The 22,599-nt window shown below is 42.5% G+C and overlaps 1 protein-coding gene across 2 annotated transcripts in view; it reads left to right on the top strand.

Moving 5' to 3' along the window:
* The first annotated feature begins 5,411 nt into the window (after positions 1 to 5,411).
* LOC126236531 (uncharacterized) overlaps positions 5,412 to 22,599 on the top strand; it is a 350,541-nt gene continuing 333,353 nt past the window's right edge. For both annotated transcript variants that reach the window (XR_007544933.1, XR_007544932.1), the window contains exon 1: positions 5,412 to 5,545. The gene's annotated coding sequence lies outside the window, so the exon portion shown is untranslated. The remainder of the gene's footprint in view (positions 5,546 to 22,599) is intronic.

Raw genomic sequence — 22,599 nt, 5'->3', positions numbered from 1 at the left:
ATCAGCTGACCTCAATCTAAAAAAGGTGCAGCTCTAACACCCACTACTGCAGGAATTTTCCCATGAGTGATCCCACCAACCCCACCTATGCTGTCACCTATAAGCTTTGCCAACCTCCCCTTCCCATACCTGTTGATGTGAAGGCCATGTCTAGTGAAACCCGTCCTGCTGATAGACTCCACCGACACCACTGAAATGTGACCCATGCTTTCTGTCATCAGCGCACCCCCAAGTCTCATGTTATTACGCCTGACGGCTGTATTAAGATGAGGCCGATCGTGACGCTGAAACAGTTCTACGAAATGCACATTCGTGTTGCCAGTCTGAGTTGCTATCTTTTCCAGGTCACCATCTATGTTATACTCCCCATCCCTATCAATACTATTACCAGCCCCACCCACAATCACTACCTGATCCTCTTTAGTAAAATCCCTACATAACCCCCCTATGTTAAAAGTCACCTGAGCCATCCCTGCATTAGGCTTCACAATGCTGGTGACCTGGTACTCACTCCCCAGCACTTCCTGCAACTGCTGGCCTACACCTCTGCCATGAGAACTACCTAACAGCAGAACCTTCTTCTTCCTCTTCGACTTTGCAACAGTTCTAGGCACAGTAACTACTGGTCTGCTGCATACTTCCTACATCTACAGCTACTAGAGATTCCTCTCCACTAGACTCTGACAGTTGGTCATATCTATTGTAAACACCAATAGTAAAACTATCTGAAAATCTTCTTCTCCTAGCAGATCTCTTGCCAACAGCCAGCTCCCATTCCCCAACCCCCTTCTCCCTCCTCATCCTATCTAGCTCCTCCTGTGCGTTTTTCAACTGCACCGGAAGGGCACAGATCTTACGCTCCTGCTCCTCTATCAACTTACTCTTGCTACATAACCTGCAGTTCCAGGAGAGGATCTCACCAGAATTCCCACTGGCTTCCCCACTACATTCCCCCCAGTGAAAATACTTCGAACAAGTCTCACACCGCAATCCACTACTCACGAACCAACGGTAAAGCCCATACTTCTCACTCATGGTAAAATTTTACTTTTTCTAAGTTCCGCTACTACAATAAGAAGATGTTAAAAACCTGACTACAATAATCACAAACTTACTCTACAAGGGAAGTAAATACTATTATTAACAGTATTAATAAACAACAAATGTGAATATAACAAAAGACTAATACAGAAAGAGAATCAAACGTCTAATGACACAGTAACGAAGCTGAAAACAGTTCCCAAAAGGTTCTTCTGAAATTATTTCCCCAGAAAACACCAAGAACATCGGTTGAAGACTACTGAAGTTCCTAAATAAACCACTATGCACAAACAATTAATTAGTACTTAGCTTTCGATGCGCCGCTACAGCTGCAACTGGTCAGCGCGGAATGTAAACACAGGCAATAGGTTAAGTTGCTCGATTCGAAACACTCACAAATATCAGGTCACAACACAAGAAAGGCAGAGGGGAATGAAGCCTCGTGCAACTGGCGGGCGGGTACGAGGAAAGGATCCAGCTGGTTGGCTCTTGGGCTCTGATGTGTGATCAAGTCCTGGCGGCGGCGCTCATAGCGGCCTCTGGATGGCTGAATAGCGATCTAGAATGTATGCTGGTTGAGTGGCAACAGAGGTGGTTGTGTGTGATGTATGTACTCTCCGATTTTTACATGATAATTTGAGAAGATTCAATATGGTGAGTGCGTTGGACGTTTCTTCCCCATGTAAACATGTTACTTCTGAGTAACGTAAAACTTTGCGCATGACTCGAGAAGTCCATATTAAATAATGTAGTTGTACAGTTTACATTTTGTTCGTTTCGTGGAATCCATTACTGCGTACGAACTATACCTAACATCCCGTATTTGTTTTTAACTGTGGATGAAAAGCCACACCAGTTTCCATACTCGAAACAATATATTTCTTATTGACAGTGAGCTGTGTTCTTCCTTCGACAACACTTTAGTCTCATGGACGAATCTAAAGCAACAAAACCCATTTTTTGGAAGAAAGGTGATATATTGGGTAATTCACAGCCTCCCAGTTCCGAAAAAGTCTCAGCATCCCCTTGCCAGATGATCGCTGGATATCACTTTTTTCAGCTGTGGGTGAATCCGCAGTTTGCTTTGCTGCTTTGTCTCTAGATCAATTGTGGTTATGTGAGTAAGGACGTTATCTGGATTGAGCTAACACATCTGCAACGTATCGACTGCTTTGTGATGGAAATGAACATGAATATCAGCTGCCTTGCTGGCTATGAATGTATACTCTTAGTGAGACGAATTAATTCCTTTTTCGTAAAGTTTTCATTGACGTTGGAGACAGGTGCCGGAGGTGACCCGAAGAACATGGTGTGTGTACATTGATGTTTCCAAGAAAGAGAAATAACACCGGAAGGTCTTGAATAAGGTGTGAGACCACTTGATTGTTGAGTTGTTTGTGATGGCGAAAGTAGACACAGTACACTGTTATTATGTTTTCATTTGGAATACATGGGCCCCTACAGCTACAGTTTCTAGTCAAATGCTGTGATGTGTGGTGACTGATGATTCACCGGACAGCACAGCAACTCCACTCTTTGCTGTTCTACGGTAGGGTCTTTACCATTATGCTGCAAAGGGCTTCCAATATCTATTAGTTAGCCATATACAGAGAGTTTTTGTATGTATTAGGACTTTTAATTTTTCTGTATGTGTGCTGTTGTCATCCAAATGACTGTTATATATGAGTGACATCCTTCATCCCCTTAGTTACCGTAGTGAGTCTGCAGAAAGGGTTCGGAGATTTCCGAGGTTAAGATCAGTTGACTCTCACTTTATTTAGACCCTTATTTATATCTGACTGTAGCGCATCGCTATGTCAGCGATAGTGTCGTGGAGGGGACGGGGCTGTAGTTGGCTGGAGAGAGAGTGGTGGTTACTAGAGTCGTAGCCACAGATTGACGAATCTCGCTAGTTCCGTGACTTGGTGTAGAATTGCCCATGGATTTTTAACAGATGCAACATGACCTTTGTATTTGTACAGATAGGTGTTGGCGGCAGGATAACACCTCTTTGTTTGATTTGAAGCATTTGTCCGTATTGATGATCTAATGAATGAAGTTGGCTGGTAATGTTGTATTAAGCGCATTCTACGCTACAGAACAAGTTAGGTTAAATTATAGGATTTTTTTATCTCAATCATTCCCACCTCCAGATTATATGTTTACCTGTGCAGTAAGTGCACCATGGTGAGGACGAAAACGTCTTTTCTGGTTCTTGGACAGGGAGCCCAGATTTTCCGCATTTCTAAAGGCTTTGTGTCGCTAACGAGTATGCTAATTGAAACATTCGAGAGGATTTAGGAAACAACCTCATTTCTTTCTGTCAAATGAAGATTGCCTTACGATACTGAAAGAAACCTGAAACGCTTCAGTGTTTTCTAGCATGTCACCAATCTTTTTAGTTGCAATGCTGTTTCCATTTATGTAAGCAATTGTGGTCTTGTCTACTTCATTATATGTCAAAAATGACACAAAATCTATTTTGAAGAAAGTGTTTACTGCAGTAGGGTGGTTACGTGAGTTCATTACCAGCTGATATTAAATTCGGCCTGTTATAAAGGTTTGTTCTTTTTTCGCAATCCATGCGCAGAAACAGCTGTCTGCTTAGTGTCTGGCATACAACACTCCACCGTCGGCCACAATCTCAGACGCTGAAGCATGCCCAGAGGTGATGGTAGTACTGCAAGGGCACAGGCCCCCATATTTGCCAGCCACTTATTCACAAAAGTGTTGTGAAACCCCTTGGGGATGCAATTGACAAAGCATAATTTTAGACTAAACACTTTATGATTTATAACATGAGCCGTTGATGTAAGATAAATATCTTAGTGGTAGAATCTGTATGAATTTGAAGCATATCTGTCACACTGGCTCATTTACAGGTGTGATAAATTATGGACTTTGATTTATTGGTCCGATGTACACTATTGACTTCTTATAGAAACCTCGTACGGTGTATACTACAATACTGCTCAACCCTACCTTATCCAAAAGAGGTCGTCCTACCAGACGACGTCTAACGAATACACTACATAAACGAAAGGGAAGTATAAACTGTGACATAATTCCTAAACGTCATGGACGAGTATCCATTAGGAAATGTATTGACTAGGGCGCCAGATATTCCATGGAAACCTAGTCATTCCTACGCCGTGCTAGAAGAGAATCTGAGAAAATCTTTCATCTCTTTACGTATCGTCGTAGACACTACGATTATAAAATTAAGCTCATGAATGCTGGCACAGATACATACGTGCAATCATCTGCCTACGCTCCGTCCATGAATGGAGCGGGAAAGACCTGATTATAAGCGAATAACAAAATCCGCACTCTTCCAAGATATATACAAGACAGTGATATATTATTGGACTAGCCTTTAATATACACTGACGGAGAATGATCGCAACACCAAAAGTAATTAACACAAAGTAATTAAGTTTCGGGAATACATATGACTTGGCAACAGATGTAAGTGATTTTCTCCTTAAAATCACAGATTAACACAAGTGCGAGGTAAGCCACTGCAAATGTGAAATACTGGTACATTAATGAATGAAATAGTGCGTACGTTTTTCAGATGTCTGCTAGTCGTGTTAACTCAGGCGAGAAGTGGGTTCAAAAATGGTTCAAATGGCTCTGAGCACTATGGGACTTAACTTCTGAGGTCATCAGTCGCCTAGAACTTAGAACTAATTAAACCTAACTAACCTAAGGACATCATACACATCCATGCCCGAGGCAGGATTCGAACCTGCGACCGTAGCGGTCGCGTGGTTCCAGACTGTAGCGCCGACTGTAGTTCCCGGCCGGCCGGGAAGTGGGGGCCAGCTCGGTATACATATATCAAAGAGTAAAACTGTTTAGATTGCACAGTGAGTAGTATAAATGATCAGTGGCATGTCTACATCTCCTTGCTTCAGGATTTGAGCCGTACTGCTTTATTAGATTATCAGAGGCTTTTTTGATAGAAAAAGAATCTTCATTTCGAGCCTGTGCCTAAACCGTGTCGTACTAATTTTAAAAAAGCGTCTATTTGTAGGAACTTACTTCTTTACTAGCACTTTCGCTTCTCACCGTATATTTAACAAGTACTACCCTTTAAAAGTGTGTGACATATCAGCTCAACTGTATTGGCGAGTCGTGGCAGGTAACTTACGTGGACAAACGTCTTTCCGTTTCCTCGGCTCTATTACAATAACACCGAATGAGAAAAAAATGAACGGTGCTGTATGATAACCCGACTTTTTGACAACGGTTGCTGAAACAGCGTTGATAATAAATGTGACAGAGCTAACGATAATACAGGTTTCCAAGTACAAGGAAAGTCAATCTGTTGTTTGTTACTGCAGCTACAGTTCGTGGAACGGAAAGAGAGAACGGGAACGGTACGATAACATTCGATGATGTCATCGGTAGTTTAAACATACATAAATGAAAATGTAAGACAGAGAGCAGTAGTATTTCTTAGCGAGTATAATGAAGGCTGCTCTGTTGTTTGTTGCTGGTAAGTATTGGCAGAGTTTATAAATTTTCATTCACGATTAACTTTTCTTCTTGCCCTCTTTTTATATAATTTCTGAGGTTGTAGTTGGCTTGAAAGTCTATTTTTACACTCTGCGAAGAACTGTTCACTACCACCATTGGCGACGTAATAGAAAAGGGGAGCAGCTTTGTTTATCAACATGGTTCTAGGAAAAATTTTCCATTTGTTTGCGATCTTGAGCAGTGCCAGCGCGTAGATTCTCGATGAAAAGTGTTCGTGTTGTCGACATTAACAAATTCAGTCCTCTGAGAGTATGACTCGAACAATTACCAGTGTTAAGCGTCACATATGTACCTATGAGTAGCTAACTAGGATTGGTAGCGAGCAGTAAACGGAAGGTTAGCAGTGCCACGTGAAGTCGAAAATAACGGGAAAGAGTCTATAACAAATTTTACAGACTTGGAAATCGAGAAGGACAACACAAGATAGGTATAGATGGACACAAAACTTGTTCATCTTCACTACTGTGAAACACATAAAGTCTACTTAAGCTGTTTGGTATCTCGAATCATCCACAGAATGCAGTAAACTAATGAGTAAACAAATGAGACCACATTATTTTGTTGCTGTATAGCAGCATTTTCATATTGTAATATGAGACGTGTACTCACTGTACCATAGTAAATGGAAACAAGGCACATATTCCGAATATCAATGCTGCAACAGTAATATAAATGTAAAATAATGGAAATAAATAAAGTTTTACTGCAGGTAGCAGTAACTGGTTATGCCAATGTTGTCAGAATGACTTCAGATTGCAGAATAGGAAGGTCGCCAGCTTCAAAACGGGTAAAAGTTACATTTGGTAAACAGCTAATCACGCAAATACTGGACAAATAAATAAAATCCCATTGCGCGAGCCTCGATGTAGAAAACAAGTGTAACATGCACACTGAAGCCTTTAATCTGGCATGCAATAATGTTAATTATAATTGTGCAACGACAAGCAACACTCCATAGAAAATATACTGTATTACGTAACTCATCACAGTGCTGTCTGTTTGAAAATACACTCCTGGAAATGGAAAAAAGAACACATTGACACCGATGTGTCAGACCCACCATACTTGCTCCGGACACTGCGAGAGGGCTGTACAAGCAATGATCACACGCACGGCACAGCGGACACACCAGGAACCGCGGTGTTGGCCGTCGAATGGCGCTAGCTGCGCAGCATTTGTGCACCGCCGCCGTCAGTGTCAGCCAGTTTGCCGTGGCATACGGAGCTCCATCGCAGTCTTTAACACTGGTAGCATGCCGCGACAGCGTGGACGTGAACCGTATGTGCAGTTGACGGACTTTGAGCGAGGGCGTATAGTGGGCATGCGGGAGGCCGGGTGGACGTACCGCCGAATTGCTCAACACGTGGGGCGTGAGGTCTCCACAGTACATCGATGTTGTCGCCAGTGGTCGGCGGAAGGTGCACGTGCCCGTCGACCTGGGACCGGACCGCAGCGACGCACGGATGCACGCCAAGACCGTAGGATCCTACGCAGTGCCGTAGGGGACCGCACCGCCACTTCCCAGCAAATTAGGGACACTGTTGCTCCTGGGGTATCGGCGAGGACCATTCGCAACCGTCTCCATGAAGCTGGGCTACGGTCCCGCACACCGTTAGGCCGTCTTCCGCTCACGCCCCAACATCGTGCAGCCCGCCTCCAGTGGTGTCGCGACAGGCGTGAATGGAGGGACGAATGGAGACGTGTCGTCTTCAGCGATGAGAGTCGCTTCTGCCTTGGTGCCAATGATGGTCGTATGCGTGTTTGGCGCCGTGCAGGTGAGCGCCACAATCAGGACTGCATACGACCGAGGCACACAGGGCCAACACCCGGCATCATGGTGTGGGGAGCGATCTCCTACACTGGCCGTACACCACTGGTGATCGTCGAGGGGACACTGAATAGTGCACGGTACATCCAAACCGTCATCGAACCCATCGTTCTACCATTCCTAGACCGGCAAGGGAACTTGCTGTTCCAACAGGACAATGCACGTCCGCATGTATCCCGTGCCACCCAACGTGCTCTAGAAGGTGTAAGTCAACTACCCTGGCCAGCAAGATCTCCGGATCTGTCCCCCATTGAGCATGTTTGGGACTGGATGAAGCGTCGTCTCACGCGGTCTGCACGTCCAGCACGAACGCTGGTCCAACTGAGGCGCCAGGTGGAAATGGCATGGCAAGCCGTTCCACAGGACTACATCCAGCATCTCTACGATCGTCCCCATGGGAGAATAGCAGCCTGCATTGCTGCGAAAGGTGGATATACACTGTACTAGTGCCGACATTGTGCATGCTCTGTTGCCTGTGTCTATGTGCCTGTGGTTCTGTCAGTGTGATCATGTGATGTATCTGACCCCAGGAATGTGTCAATAAAGTTTCCCCTTCCTGGGACAATGAATTCAAGGTGTTCTTATTTCAATTTCCAGGAGTGTATGTTTAATCTGACCAGGCTATTATTCTTTACCGGTTACTTTGCAAATGATGCCGCAGAAACTGTCATTCATGCCAACAATTACTTTTCAATACTAACGTTTCGTAGACGTATGCAGGTAATGTCATTTACCGAACACAACATAAAATCGTAAAATATCCAGCATACTTATGTCACTGAAATATGAGTTACACTTAAATCACTTCTAGTTTGAACTGTTTGTCTGCAATACCGTAGTTGTGCAGTAACTACAGATGCTACAGATTTTTATTAAAATGATTATTTTATTGAAAATCAGTTGTAACTTTAAATGAATCAGTCTTCTTTTTACTATTTCTTGTAGTCACGCTTTTCTGGGGAAGTTATTGTGTGAGGGTAGTACGCTGTTGATGGTTAACGAGCTGGGTTTTTCAAGTTTCCTTTAACCAGTCTCCCAAAAAGCTACTATTACGCTCGCATGCCTATAACAGAGCTACACAAATACTGGCTGAATCTTACTTTGCGATAAGTTGTTTGTGGTACGATGTAATGCTTATTAAGAAATTCACTATGGACAGTACGCTCTTCTTGATTAGTGAGCAGCTTGAGTAACATTTATGCACAGAGAAGTCTTCTTCAATTCCAACATCCACAACAATCTCCATTTTACATTTGTGCGCCGACACACACGTCTGTACCACACCACAGATGCTTCGCTACTCCTCTCAGCCATCTTTTAGGACTGCATGTTATCGAGCCAACGATGTTATTTTTCTGTGAAATGAATTCCTTGTGTTAGTTCAGCATAATTTCCTTGACACTGCCAGCGTATTTACTACAACGATCTGCATAATTATTTCTTATGTATTCATCCGGCACATATTACATTTTGATAAAATCTAATTACTGACAATATTCATAAATACATAGAATTACCAAAAAAATGGTTATAAACATATGAAAGGAAGTAGCTGAAATTTACATGAGGCATCGGGTTCTATTACATTCGATCTGCATTTGTGAGTCATCGCTAAAGGACGTGGTGTTCGCTATTCACTGTTTGTAATAACAGGTTTCCGTTATGTTGGCAGTGGCAGAGAAAAAAGTACAACGTAAATGTTTTTCACAAGCTGTTCATAATACACTTCCTCGTCGTACCCTTGAAATTATCATTCCAACTGTCGTTTTTTTCCATTAACAGCGATATGTTGAGTTATATTTGCAATTAGATACCGAAAACAGTCTCTTGTTGTGGTACAGTATGTCTTAAAATATCCTACGCAAATGTCAAAAATGTGCGGTATTCTCATGTTACAGTTTCCCTAATATCAGTTACACTGGATTTCATGTACATAGGGGACTACCAGTCAACATAGCACGATACATTATCAAGTGGCAGAGTTGTGGCACGAGTCAGCAGAGTTGCACTGCATCTCGGTATTGTAAAGCTGGCACCTGCCAGAGTCATAGTACCAGACAGCAGTATCAGAGTGCTAGATAGTGACGTGGCACTAACAGGTAGTGGACAAAGTTACAAGCTGTTCATTGTTTTCTACAGCACTGGTCGCAGTTGCGGTGGTCCAAGGACAACCACAAAAGTCGACCACTGACGTCATCCAGGGTGAGGAACAGCCGTCCGCCACCATCCCGGCTGCGAGAACATTGGTGGCGGCGTCGTACGCGGAAGAAGACGAGGATACCATTTGTGTCCAGGCAGACAACAAGTTCTACTTGTATGCTAATTCACTGAAGCTGTATTCTTGCTACAACCTGCTACCGAAGGGTACGTTACTTTAAATAACACGATTTTCTGTGCAATATTGACAAAGAAGGCGTTTCTGAAGAAGAGAATATTGTTAACATCGAGTAGAGATTTAAGTGTCAGGAAGTCGTTTCTGAAAGTATTTGTATGGAGTGTAGCCATGTATGGAAGTGAAACATGGACGATAAATAGTTTGGACAAGAAGAGAATGGAAGCTTTCGAAATGTGGTTCTACAGAAGAATGCTCAAGATTAGATGGATAGATCACATAACTAATGAGGAGGTACTGAATAGAATTGGGGAGAAGAGGAGTTTGTGGCACAACTTGACAAGAAGAAGGGACCGGTTGGTAGGACATGTTCTGAGGCATCAAGGGATCACATATTTAGCATTGGAGAGCAGCGTGGAGCGTAAAAATCGTAGAGGGAGACCAAGAGATGAATGCACTAGGTAGATTCAGAAGGGTGTAGTTTGCAGTAAGTACTGGGAAATGAAGAAGCTTTGCACCGGATAGAGTAGCATGGAGAGCTGCATTAAACCAGTCTCAGGACTGAAGACCACAACAACAACAACATTGACAAGATAACCACAGACTGTTAACCCTTAACTCTCGAGGAGAATTTTCTGTAACGTATAGCACGAGGTGTGGTCTCTGGGACCCCTAGGCTTAAACTGAGATTTAAGGCAAAAATCATTTGAAATTTTTAACTTATGCTATATAACATTTATTTTTACAGTTATTTAAGTGTTGTTTAAATGCTTCTAGTTTATTTTATTGCACTAAACAAACCCTGCAACATTTTACTATTTATCAGACAAAAGCACATACTTGTGTGTGCTTCGTTTAAATAGTACACATAAATAGACTGTTAGAGTACTGGCCGGCCGCGGTGGTCTAGCGGTTCTGGCGCTGCAGTCCGGAACCGCGGGACTGCTACGGTCGCAGGTTCGAATCCTGCCTCGGGCATGGGTGTGTGTGATGTCCTTAGGTTAGTTAGGTTTAAGTAGTTCTAAGTTCTAGGGGACTTATGACCTAAGATGTTGAGTCCCATCGTGCTCAGAGCAATTTTAGAGTACTGAATATTACATTCTAAGCCGGCCACTGTGGCCGAGCGGTTCTAGGTGCTTCAGTCCCGGACCGCTCTGCTGCAACGGTCACAGGTTCGAATCCTGCCTTGGGCATGGATGCGTGTGATGTCCTTAGGTTAGTTAGGTTTAAGTAGTTCTGTGTTTAGGGGACTGATGACTTCAGATGTTAAGTCTCATAGTGCTTAGCGCCATTTGAACCATATTACATCCTAAAAATTACACAGTCTCTGTAGCAAATAAATTCCAAATAAAACTAAATTCCAGGGTTTGCGCATAAAAATTCCAACCGATTGATAGATAAAGGAAGTCTATTAAATTGATATACATTGCTGCGAACTACATTTTTATCACTACTCGGAAAACATTCGATTGTAACAGACATTTTAAGTATTTCATTGAAGAAACAGATAGATCCCCATCACAACTTTCCTGAAGTTCTTCTTCTGAATGATACTCTTGTTCGATAACAGAACTGTGATCACTGGCTAATGTAAAATGGTCTTCTTTTTAGTTTATTTCTTGATCTATATCACTGGCATAGACCGACTAACAATTAAAAAGTTAAAAATTACACATTCGTGAAACACCTTTTGGGCTTTACGGCACCGTGCTGAAGAAAACAAGTGCGTAGTTCACAAGGCGCGGTCTAGGAGACTCCAACACTTATCAGTAACACATGTCAACAATAAACACAGAAGTCGGGATAACGCACCTTACAACAAAACGTCGTAGGCTTGGCAATTTAAGGAGGGTAGAGGGAGCATAGAAGCATTCCACCACAGCAGGCCTTGGAGAGCGAGTTCGACAATGTTCACGTGGTATAAGTGGCAATACATTGTGAGTCAAGGGTGGTGTAGCGGTAGCATTTTTGATTTCTAATCAAAAAGTCTTCGGTCCCGCGTTCGAATCCAGACATTGCTTCAATTTTGATTAACAATCACCCTTGTTGGCCGAACACTTCTAGCATAAGAAGTCACCATCATTCTGCCAACGGCCTTGTCAAAGAAGACGGTGGAGTGGACAGAGGTTCAGGGCACTCTCTTGTCCTAGGGATGGTAAACTGCCCATAAAGGTGGAAGAATCAGCAATGAGCAACGGAATGAGCATGTAAAATACAATGGAAATCACTGCATTAAAGACACATAACGTGTGACATCTGGCCTGTAATTGAAGAAGTGTCATGATACTCTCTCAAGTGGCAAAAGATTCCGGAACAGTCTACCATTCATGTGGACTAGCAACGGGAAGTTACCATGACAAAAATATTGAATAATCAACGAAAGGATAACGTTCTACGAGCCGGGCCGTGTAACATCAGGAGCTTAAACGTGGTAGGGGGAGCTAGAAAATCTGAAAATGGAAATGCAGATGCTCAACTTAGATACAGTAGGGGTTATTGAAGTGAAATCGAAAGGAGACAAGGGTTTCTGGTCAGATGAGTGTAGGCAAAAGAAAATGATACAAAGGGACTGGGATTAGTTATGAACAAGAAGGTAGGGCAAATAGTATGTTACTGTGAACAGTTCAGTGACAGGGTTGTTCTTATCAGAATCAAGAGCAAACCAGCACCGACAACGATAGTTCAGGTATACATACCGACGTCGCAGCTGAAGATGAAAGAGAAAGTGTATGACGGTATGTAAAGGGGGATGAAAATCTAATGGTAATGGGGGACTGGAATGCAGTTGCAGGAGGAGGAGTAGGAGAAAAGGTTACAGGAGAATATGGGCTTGGGACAAGCAGTGAGAGAGGAGAAAGACTAATTGAGTTCTGTAACAAGTTTCAGCTAGTATGAGTAATAGCGAATACTCTCTTCAAGAATCACAAGAGGAGGAGGTATACTTGGAAAAGGCCGGGTGATACGCCAAGATTTCAGTTAGACCACATAATGGTCAGACAGAGATTCCGAAATGAGATATTGGATTCTAAGGTGTACCCAGGAGCAGATATAGACTCAGATCACAATATAGTAGTAATGAAGAGTAGGCTGAAGTTCAATAAATACGCAAAGAACTACTAAGGAATGACGAGATAGGTTAAAGTTCTCTACGGCTATATATACAGCAATAACGAATAGCTCAATAGGCAGTACAATTGAAGATGAATGGACATCTCTAAAAAGTGATAAGGAACAGAAGTTGATAAGGAAAACATAGGTACACCGAAAGTAACTGCGAAGAAACCATGGATATCACAATAAACGCTTCAATTAATCGATGAAAGGAGGAGGTACAAAAATGTTCAGGGAAACTCAGGAATAGAGAAATACAAGTCGCTGAGGAATGAAATAAATAGGAAGTGCAGGGAAGCTAGGACGAAATGGCTGCAGGAATAATGTTTGGACATCGATACATAAATTATTGTCGGAATGACAGACTCAGCATACAGGAAAGTCAAAACAACCTTCGGTGACATTAAAAGCAGGGGAAATAACATTAAGAGTGCAACAGGAATTCCGCTATAAAATGCAGAGGAGAAAGCGGATAGGTGGTAAGAATACATTCAAACTCTCAATGAGGGGAAGTTCTGTCTGATGTGACAGAAAAAGAGACGGGAGTCGATTTAGAAGAGATATGGTATCCAGTATTATAACCAGAATTTAAAAGAGCTTTGGAGAACTTAAGATCAGATAAGGCAGAAGGGACAGATAAGATTGCATCAGAATTACTAAAATCATAAGGGAGAAAGTGGCTGCAAAACGGCTATTCACGTTGATGTATAGAATGTATGAGTCTGGCAACATACCATTTGACTTTCGAAAAAACGTCATCCACACAATTCCGAAGACGGCAAGAGCTGACAAGTGTGAGAATCACCAGAATTTCGGCTTAACAGCTCATGCATACAAGTTGCTTACAAGAATAATATAAAGAAAAATTAAGAAAATTTATGATGAGCTAGATGACGATCAGTTTGGTTTTAGGAAAGATAAAAGCACAAGAGAGGCAAATCTGACGTTGCGGTTAATAAGGGAAGCAAAACCAAAGAAAAATCAAGATACATTCATAGGATTTGTCGATCTGTAAGAAGCGTTCGACAATGTAAAATGGTGCAAAATGTTAGATATTTTGAAAAAAGTAGGGGTAAGCTACAGGGAGAGACGGGTCATATACAATTTGTACAACAGCCAAGAGGGAATAATAAGTGTGGACGACCAAGAGCGAAGTGCTCGTATTAAAAAGGTTGTAGGCTTTCGCCCGTACTGCTCAAACTGTACATCGAGGAAGCAATGGTGGTGATAAAAGAAAGGTTCAGGAGTGGTATTACAATTCAAGGTGAAAGGATATCAACGAAAATAATCGCTGATGACATTACTACCTTGAGTGAAAGTGATGAAGAATTACATGATGTGCTGAATGGAATCCATACAGAGTATGGATTGAGAGTAAATCGAAGGAAGACGAAAGTAATGAGAAGTAGTTAGAAATGAGAACAGCGAGAAACTAAACATCAGGATTGATGGTGAAGAAGTAGATGATGTTAAGGAATTCTGCCACCTAGGCAGTAAAATCACCAATGACGAATGGAACAAGGAGGACATCAAAGGTAGACTAGTAATGGCCAAAAGGGATTTCCTGGCCAAGAGAACTCTACTAATATCAAATATTGGCCTTAATTTGAGGAAGAAATTACTGAGAATGTACGTCTGGAGTACAGCATAGTATGGTAGTGAAACATGGACTGCGGGAAAACCGGAACACAAGAGAATCGAAGAAGCTGAGATGTGATGCTACAGACGAATGTTGAAAAGCAGGTGGACTGATAAGGTAAGGGATGAGGAGGTTCTGCGGAGTATCGGAGAGGAAAGGAACATGTAGAAAACAGTGATAAGGAGAAGGGACAGGATGATACGACATCTGTTAAGACATGAGGGAATGACTTCCATGGTACTAGAGGGAGCTGTAGCGGGCAAAAACTGTAGAGACAGACAGACATTGGAATAAATCCAGCAAATAATCGAGGACCTAGGTTGCAATTGCTATTCTGAGATGAAAAGATTAACACAGGCCGCATCAAACCAGTTATAAGACTGATGATAAAAAATTTAGTGAAGGGTTCCAAAGTTAATATGAAAAAATGAGTCACATCAAACTATCAAGGGAAAGTGGTTACCCTTACCTCCAATTTAAACGGAATAAACATATTAGTATGTATATCGACAAACTGTTTATTAGCTTCTGTATCGGGTTCTTCGGCCGACGTTCGTCTAATGATTTTACTAACGTTTCACCAGCACGAGTGGCTGGCATTGTCAAAGCTTCACCCTCCATTGCCGGTGGTGAACTGGAGCCGAGCTCGCGGCCGCAGACTATATGTACCTGGCGCGCCGACATCCGAGGGCTTCTCCTCTGTCATTTCCGGTGCGGTTCTCCTCTTGCTACCTGCGACGGTCGTTCGCTGCAGTACGGGAAGCCAGGATCCGTTTACCTTAAGGCTTTCCTCTTTCTTGTTGAAACTGTTCGCGTGTTTTGTATTTCTACACCTTCTCTGAACAAGCGCGTGTGATAGTGCTTCTCTACAAAAAAAAAAAAAAAAAAAAAAAAAAAAAATTGGCTCTGAGCACTATGGGACTTAACTTCTGAGGTCATCAGTCCCCTAGAACTTAGAACTACTTAAACCTAACTAACCTAAGGACAGCACACACACCCATGACCGAGGCAGGATTCGAACCTGTGACCGTAGCTGTCGCGCGGTTCCAGACTGTTGCTTCTCTACAGCCAGAACTTCCGTGTCGGCGAATTTTATTACGTAGGCGGTCTCACTCAGTGCGTGCTCTGCCACGGCCGATTTCTCCACTTGCCCCAACCTGCAATGTCGCTTATGTTCTTTGATGCTGGTGTTAATTGATCGTCTAGTCATTCCGACATAAACTTTTCCGCATATGTATGGTATACGGTGTATTCCCGACATTACAAGTGGGTCCCTTTTCTCCTTTGCCGATCTAAGACACTCTTTGACCTTCCTTGTCGGTTTGAAAATCGTCTTTACGCCGTGTTTGCTCAATATACGGCCGATTCTGTCCGCCACTCTGGGAATGTAAGGCAGAAAGGCCGTACCCGACATTTCTTTTTCTGATTCCTTACATCGCCGCGTGTTTCGCTCTGTTACACTTGTGGAGTACCCATTGCTCCTCAGAAAACTTTCCAGGTTTTGCATTTCGCGTCTGTGGTGCCGTGGCTCACATATTCGTCCTGCTCGCGTTACGAGAGTATTAATCATGCCTCTTTTCTGGCTCGGTTGGTGGTTTGATAGTTTGTTCATGTATCGGTCCTTGTGCGTCGGTTTTCGATACACGCTGTGTCCCAGATTTTCGTCATCCCTTGTAACCAGTATATCTAGAAATGACAGTTTTTTGTCCTTTTCTACTTCCATGGTAAATTTTATGTTGGCATGGTGGCTGTTCAAGTGTCTTAGGAAGTCACCGAGCTGTTCTTCACCATGGCTCCACACAACGAAAGTATCATCGACGTACCTGTACCACACCTTAGGTTTGCAAGTCCAGTGCCTGTGATTCGAAATGTTCCATGAAGGAGTTGGCCACCACTGGACTAAGAGGACTACCCATGGCGATGCCTTCCAGCTGTTCGTAGAAATTGCCATTCCACGTGAAATAGCTCGTTGTGAGACATTCATGGAAGAGCTTTGTGATGTCTTGTGGGAAAATGGAACTGATGTGCTCCAGAGCGTCACTGAGTGGCACTTACGTGAACAGAGATACAACAGCAAAGCTGACCAGGATGTCGTTTGGTGCAAGTTTCAGATTCTTAAGTTTCTCAGTGAAATATCCTGAGTCCTTTATGTATGTGTCGGTCTTCCCCACATGCGGCTGGAGCAGAGAGGCCAAATGTTTTGCCAGTATATACGTCGGTGAGCCAGGAGCGCTAATAATCTGTGTTAGTGGAACGTTGTTCTTATGGATCTCAGGTAGTCGTCAGTAAAATCTTTAGATGTACGTCGGCCGAAGAACCCGAGACAGATGCCAATAGGCAGTTTGTCAACATGTGGCCACGAAAGCATCGACAAATTTGTAATATCAACAGAATCTTCCGTCGGTTATTGGTAGAACAACATTATAATAAATGAAAAGCACCAGTTTGCTTTTGATCTGCAATATTGTAGAACAAAAGCAAACTGGTGCTTTTCATTTATTAATTTTGTAATACTCGTTATACGTTTATGATAAAATGGAACAGGATAAAATATTGGAAAAGTTCAAAACTTAGCAGCCAACTGACGTAGAAACGAGTAACTAGGTGAACTGTACAACGCTAAGCAAATGTACCGCACGTCACCTAGTACGGTAGATCATCTTGTGATTAAATTCATTCACACACACACAAAAAGAGCAGTAACAGACATCTCCAGTATACTACGTGCTTAATACAGACGATGATGCACAGTATTAGTAAACACCCGTAGAAGCATTGCAAAAATTATTCAGAATCTGAGGCATTTACAAATAGCAGAAGCCCTCACGTAGTGTTAGGGAGCCAGTGAAGCCTGAAACCAGGACTTGGTAACAGCACATTAATTGTGTCAGACCAAAATATCGAGTTAGAAGGAGTGGAAAATAGCGCAGTCGCAGTACGAGATGAGATCTCCATTGAATCAGAAATTGTGTCTTCAGCGCGTGGTTAATACGACTTAACGGATATGTTTAAGCAAAACCTCCTAATGGACTTCAGAGTCACCCGTAGACGTAATTTAGGAAGAAAAATTAGTCCTGTGTATGTGTCCTTCGACAGTGTGTACTTAAAAGCCCAAGCACTCGTAAGAATATATACAATCTGGCTTCATAATCATTTGTGTCAAAGCATCCTACAACAGATACTATTTAATACTTGGCTTTCCGTGTCCGCCATCAGAAGAGGCTTTGACCTTACAGTAAACAACTACAGGGGTGAGTAAGGAAAACGCGTCGTCTGTCGAAGCTTTCAGCTCAGCTGTGTGTATACTATCAATGGTTCGTCGTGTCCTCTTGAAATATCACTATAAAAACTCATGATGAGCCGATCGAAGCGCCTTCACTCCCAGATGCAGTAGTAATGTGGTCGATTAATAAACAGAAGGTCGCCTCACATCTCACACAGAGCTGAAGTCAGCTTCGACAGGGACCGTATAGAGTAACAGTGGCACAATTTCAGAGAATGATTCCTCAAACTGTAGTAAAACCTTAATTTTTCTAGAGAAGATGAAGATGAGAGGGCTCACCGTTACAGATCTTTGTCTCTGTCTCAAAACCATTAACATTTTGGTCATCTTGCGCTCTTCACACATAGTATCCTATGCCATGGATGGAGGTTCAGCATGCATTCGTTGTTTTTATAATTCTCAGAATCTGTAACTGAACAACAGGCTAACACAGACGCCAAAGCTTTCGATTAGTGTATGCCATCCGATTGCAAAATACAGCTGATGTCGAATCACGTCTGGACCGAATATCGGTCGGTGCATAAGCTGACACGGAGAGGAATACGATGATGGTGGTTTTACAGGGCTCAAATGAACGGTTGTTAGTGACGTTGATAAATATGACTCTATGTATTTAGAGAGACGAAGACTTCCTTCGTAAGAAACGTTCTAGAGTCACTGTACTAAGGACACGGCGGGGACCTTTAATGACTATCGGGCAATGATAACAGCTACGAGGGAGTATGAGGCAGACTAATCGAGCAAAATCTTTGCGATAACCGTTCCTCGGAACAAAGGGCGACGCGTTTCCTATTGTCTCAGGCTGCGGTAAGGATAGGAAGTCGCTAACACGGCGCTTGGCACCACCATCATGGTACTCGTAACTACAGTCACCGCCTATTAAAATAAATATTAGGGTCCAGAGCAAACAAGGTACTTCCCACTCCATTGAAGGAAAGCCTGTTCAAAACGCGTGAACGAATTAGGTACTTACTGTTACTGTTCTGGTGAGGTGGTAAATCAATACGAGATCCCGAAGACCTATACATATGGAAAAGACATTATCAGTAGTGCATCTGTCTCGCATCTCTCACATTCTCAGTGTTATGCGGCCATAACGTAATCTTTCCACAACGCTGAACATGAAATTCATGTAATGTACGAGGCGCGTTTCTTAAGTAAGTACCGTTTTGCCACAACGCGGCCCCATCGCTGCGGTCGGTGTTCTGAGCATGCGCACTGGGTACCTACATCTGTTGTCTACGCACCGACGCCATTACAGTCTGATTATTCCTTGTTTACGTTGTGTACTGAGTGTTTAAGGTGCCTCCGATAATCGCGAGTCCCGCTGACTGTGAAGTATGGGCTGTTATAAGATTTCTTAGTGCTAAAGGCCTAAAAGCGATCGATATTCATCTTGAGACCTGTGCAGTTTACGGAGAAAAATTTATGGGTGATGGAATGGTAAGAAAGTGGGTGAGAGCATTTAAAGATGGCCGCACAAATGTGCATGATGAACAACAGAGTGGGCGGCCTTCGGTCGTTAATGAAAGTTTGGTGCAGGAAGCGGACAATAAGGTGAGATAAAACAGACGCTTTACGATTTCCTCCTTGTGGGATGACGTTCCTAATGTTTCTTGTAGTGTTTTGTATGGCATTGTGACCGAGCACTTGAATTACCGAAAATTGTGCGCGTGTTGGGGACCGAAAATGTTGACAGATGTAAACAAAACCAACGTTTAGACAGTGCATTGACTTTCCTTGAGCGGTGCCACAATGACGGTGATGATTTCTTAATCCATATTATTATGGGCAATGAAACATGGGTGGCCTATGTCACACCAGAATCAAAGCAACAGTCCATGGAATGGCGGCATTCAGATTCACCCAGCAAAGTGAAGTTTAAGCAAACAATTTCTGCCTGGAAAATCATGTCCACAGTTTTTTTGGACAGAAAAGGAGTATTTCTTGTGGAATTTCTGCAGCAGCTTACTGTAAGACATTCCACAAACTGCGCCATTCAGTTCAGAACAAAAGACGTGGTAAGTTCAGCAAGGGCATCGTTTTGCTGCAAGACAATGCATGCCCATCCGCATGTGGCGAATCAGACCAAAGATCTCATCTTTTCGATGGGAAACTCTAGATCATCCCCGTACAGTCCCAATCTTGTGCCCAGTGACTGCTATCTGTTCCTGCACTTGAAGAAACACCTGGGCGGTCTTCAGGACGATGACGAAGTCAAAACAGTGGTGATGCAGTGGTTAACAAGTCAGGCGGCAGACTTCTATGAGGAGGGTATTCAAAAACTGGTACAACGTTATGACAAGTGTCTCAATATTGACGGAAATTATGTAGAAAAGTAGATTAAGGTACAGGCTCCCATGTAAAAATAAAATTATTGAGATAACCTAGCACGTCTTTTATTAATTTCAAAACGGCACTTACTTAAAAAACACGCCTTGTATGTCTGAAGCTCGTGGTATCGCGGTTCTCGTTTCCCGAGCACAGGGTACCAGGCTCGATTCCCGGCGGGGTCAGGAATTTTCACATGCCCTGAGGTGACTGGGAGTTGTTGTGTCGTCTTCCTCTTCATCATTCATCCCTGTTACGTTCGGAGGCAGGCAACGGCAAACCACCTCCATTACGACATTGCCTATTACGGTGGTGCAGGTCTCCCGTACCGTTCCCCTATGCTCTGTCAAGAAGCATGGGAATGCATTTCATGCCATATAAAAATTGCGATGCCTTATCATTGTGTTACCAGTAGTAAATATGAAATAGCATATAATTCTATTAATGATTTATAACTCTATTAAAACATATTTCCTTCTGTTTGTTGTAGTTTACGTGGTGAAACCAAAGAGTCTATGTAAACCAACCCTGTCAGACTGTCCCAAGAGCTAGAAGCATTGCAAGTCTGCCGGCTCATCCTGAAGGAGCTAACTAGTCTGTGATTGAAGACCAGATGGCTGGACTGCTTACTGAAGACATCTACAATTTCCAGAGAACGCAAGAAATTCCAACAGTATCAGAAGTGACCTCTTTTTCTAGCAACAAAAACCGGTGGAATCAACTAAACCTCTTTTATGATAGTTTCCGATAGTAATAGATCAGCTATACATCTAGAACTGACTGCAAAAATTAGTATTTAAAAACATGGTTTTGCCTGTTTTTGTCTTTCTGTTGGCCTTGTAATAGTTGTATTCTGACACAATAAACTGTAGTTTCATGTCGTCAACTGTTATATTTCAATCGTAGAATACATTTCCTGACCTGTAGCTTCACACAAATACTGGCAAAATATGCCAGTGTATTAATCATACAAAATGCAGTTCATCCATTCATGCAAACCTCGTACCATCCCAATACCCAGTTCCGACCTTAACACATTGGCTGGATCGAGGACCCCGGTGCCTACAGCAGAGAATTACGACTGAGACAGTGGCTTGGCCTTATCTTTCCTGGATAATGCGTGAAATATTTGCTACACAGAGTACTGAAACCTGGTTGGTAGGTACTCAGAGAGCACACAGGACAAGACTATGATTGTGGGTGGGGCCATAAACTGTTACTGTGAGTCGTACAATCAAACACACAACTTTATTATTCTAAGAAACACTTATTTACACATTGCTTTAAAAGATCACAATTAGACAATATGGCTGAAGGCCTAGTTAAAGAAAACTTGAGATGCTTCCGGGGCTGAAGGCCCAAAACCACACCAAAAACACGAACAGCTGAAGGCCTGGCTTAGAAATAAAAAGCAATTAAAAACAGAAGGTAAAACTTTTTAAAAAGAAACATGCAATTGAAAACAGTTAGTGGCTGAAGGCCTACACTACACGTCTGAAGGACAACTGTAATTAAAACACATTAATAAACAATTTTTCTAACCAAGAATTTCCTTTTTAAACTTACAACAGAATGGCTGAAAGTCTAATTAAAGAAATATTAACTTATTGCATGGCTGAAGGCCACAAACAAATTTGAAACAACGGCTAAGGCCCTGAACAACAAGGCAGACAAACAATTTAAAATAAATCCCTTCCTTCATATAAAAAATTTACCTTTAAAGAATACACATGGCTGAATGCCTTATTAAAAGGTGTTTACGTAAATCGTTGGTGGAAGTCCGCACATAGCACATCGAACAACTAAGGGATTAGGGCCTGGATTACAAACGATTTCACGTAGAAAAAATTTTTAGGAAAAAAATAAAATCAATCTCCAGAATTTTAACTTTTTTTAAAAAAAGTGTGTGAAATCTTATCGGACTTAACTGATAAGGTCATCAGTTCCTAAGCTTATACACTACTAAACCTAAATTGTCCTAAGGACAAACACACACCCATGCCCGAGGGAGGACTCGAACCTCCGCCGGGACCAGCCGCAGAGTCCATGACTGCAGCGCCTTAGATCGCTCGGCTAATCCCGCGCGGCAATTTTAATTTAACAAGGCTGAAGGTCTCTATGTAAAATTTAAAAACAGAACTGAATTAATACATGGCCGAATACCACGCACAATACTTCAAACTAAAATTAAAATCACAATCTAAAACAAACAGAACAAGTGGTGCTCAGAAGTGTTCCAAGGGTCTGCCTGAGAAGGCAGATCAAACGTAAGGTGAGGTGAGACAGGCAACTAAGAGTTAAAGTTAAATAATCCAATGGCAATCAAAACTAGGGATGGCCCAAGGACCAACCAACAACTTAACCAGTTCCCTTTTGTCCGACCAATGGCACTACGATGGAAAATATCAGACAAGGGCGAGGATACGAAAAAAAACTTTAATTTAAGATAGCTGAAGGCCTTTATGTAAAATTTAAAAAAGAACTGAATT

The sequence above is a fragment of the Schistocerca nitens genome, chromosome 2 (assembly GCF_023898315.1).
Source record: "Schistocerca nitens isolate TAMUIC-IGC-003100 chromosome 2, iqSchNite1.1, whole genome shotgun sequence".
Lineage (NCBI taxonomy): Eukaryota > Metazoa > Arthropoda > Insecta > Orthoptera > Acrididae > Schistocerca > Schistocerca nitens.
The sequence above is the reverse complement of the archived record's forward strand: the minus strand, read 5'-3'. Positions and strand labels throughout refer to the sequence as shown.